We start from the raw sequence: 2,500 nt of genomic DNA on the forward strand, positions 1-2,500 counted from the left end.
CATGACTCATATCAAAAAGACAATTCCAGACACCGTGGACTCTCTACAGTTTGCATATTGTAAGAACCGGTCCACGGATGATGCAGTCAACACCGCCATCCACACAGCACTCAAGCGCTTAGAGGACAAGGACACGTATGTAAGAATGCTCTTCGTCAATTACAGCTCAGCAGTCAACACAGTCATCCCTGACGAACTGACAGATAAACTCCTTACACTTGGTCTGGCACCCCGCCTCTGCAACTGGGTGCTCAACCTTCTCACTGGCAGTCCCCAATCAGTCACAATTCACAATCGCACATCCAGCACCAGAACTGTAAGCACAGGGACACCCCAGGGCTCTGTGCCGAGCCCATTGCTTTAAACATTGTTCCCCTATGACTGTGTCACCTCCCAAAATAACACCAGCATAATTAAGTACGCAGATGACACTACAGTGATCACTACAGTGATACACTGATCACTGGTGGGGTTGAGACAGCATCTAGGAAAGAGGTGGCTGACCTTGTGGCCTGGTGTCGCAACAACAATCTCCACCTCAACACAAACAAGACCAAAGAACTGATCATAGATTCAAAAAGGCAGCTGGAGCCGCACAAAGTACCATTTATCAATTGGACAGAGCGTGAAAGCCTTCAAATTCCTTAGCGTCTATGTACATCAGCGAGGATCTCACCTGGTCCCAGAACACGCGACAGATCATCAAGAAGTCCCAACAGATACGGTACTTTCTGAGGAGATTGAAGAAATGTGGCATGCCAGCAAAGATTCGCAACAACTTCTACAGATGTACAATCCAAAGGATCCTCTCCACCTACATCACAGTCTGGTGTGGTAACTGAACAGCATTTGACAGGAAGGTTCTTCAGCGTGTGATCAAGACCTCACAGCGCATCAGGTTGCCAGCCAACTGCATGGCAAACAGAGACAAACAACATGTCATGCATGTTTTTGGAGTGTAGGAGCTGAAGTGCCTGGAGAGAACCCACTCTGGTGCGGTGAGAACATGCAAAATCCACACAGGAAGGCCAGTGAGGTGGATTTGAACTCAAGTCTCTGAACTGTGAGGCGAACGTGCTAACCACTGCTCCACGAGCTGCTCTTGAATAGCTTTTGTTGAACCAACCATTTTCTAAAGTCTCTTATTCTCTCATTTTTATTAAATGAAGCAACGTGCGCTTTCATAAGCACCATGTTGCTGACAGACAAATCTTTGAAAAATTCAAATTTTTAAGTTACTATTTATAGAACGCACCCATACTTATGGCCATCTTTGGGGGGAAAAAAGTGTCTGATGTTTGGTGAATTACGGGTAATCCCCCACTTATTTGCATTTGATCTGGATTGAGAAACTCACATTTAACATGTCCAGACCCTTGTTTGTCAAGCCTATTTTAGATCTTTATAACCTCACAGTATATTTCTATTGCCAGTTAAAAGGACATGTAAAATTTTGACCGTATTTCATTAAAAAGGAATAATGGTTCATCTGTGGTTAATCAAACGGCTTGTGTGGCTGAACAACAATGACAATACATGGTTTCTTAATAAACAGCAACTTGAGAAAAGAAATGTCTGTACACAGACGAAAAGGATGATGGGCAGAAAAGCTGGACAGGCATGAAAGGATGAGTCTTAGCGTCATTAGCTGGAGAATCACTGCCTTAAAGTGCTGCAGGCTCTAATTCTGAAACACGCGCACACACACACACACACACATGCTCCACCCAAATGTCAGACGCAATTTGTAGACCAGATGAGAGAAAGGGCAGGAGTACAAGCGTGCAAAGATCTCTTTTCCTTGTCTTTCTTCCTTTTCGAGCCTTCCCTCTCGTTCCTGCTGCAGAATCCTGATAGCGTAACATCAAACATCTGGAAAGGCAGCACATTCCGTTATCTGCAGCTTTGTTACACCTGGGTGTGTGTGCTTGAAATACAGAGAGATCGTGCGACCTCAATAAGATTGACTACATTTAAAAAAAAAAAAGAAAAGGCATATTTGTAAAAAGAACATGTCCATTATGGGGCGGGGGGGGTGGGGGGTGGGGGGGGGTGTCCCCAAACATCTCAAGTGGGATTTGTGTTGTGTCACATCACTGGCATTTTATTTAAGCCATATGCATAGTAAAACTTTTTTTTTTTTTTTTTTTTTTTAAACGACCACTTGTTGTAAGGGCTTATTTTTTTTATTAGCGATGTCTATTTAGGTTTTTTTTGTTAAATGGCCATGATCACAGGAAATAATTTTAAAGGAAGATAATGTGTAGTAAGATTTAAAAAGAGCACATGTATCATGGTTTGCCACTGACACCCACTGACAATATTTCATCTGCAAATAATACAATATGATATAATGGTACATCGGGTCAGTTACATTTACAATACAGTACCTAATCAAATAACTAAGCTTACGCCATTCATTCTGGTGGTATGGTATGGTATGGTATGGTATGGTATGGTATGGTATGGTATGGTATGGTATGGTATGGTAATGAATCAA

At 42.6% G+C, this 2,500-nt stretch overlaps 1 protein-coding gene across 2 annotated transcripts in view; it reads right to left on the bottom strand.

Moving 5' to 3' along the window:
• Window positions 1-2,500, bottom strand: part of gch1 (GTP cyclohydrolase 1) — a 27,205-nt gene that overhangs the window by 8,793 nt on the left and 15,912 nt on the right. The window lies entirely within an intron of this gene.

Source organism: Hippichthys cyanospilos, chromosome 4, assembly GCF_059441005.1.
Source record: "Hippichthys cyanospilos isolate Australia breed blue-spotted pipefish chromosome 4, RoL_Hcya_1.0, whole genome shotgun sequence".
In the NCBI taxonomy this organism is placed as follows: domain Eukaryota; kingdom Metazoa; phylum Chordata; class Actinopteri; order Syngnathiformes; family Syngnathidae; genus Hippichthys; species Hippichthys cyanospilos.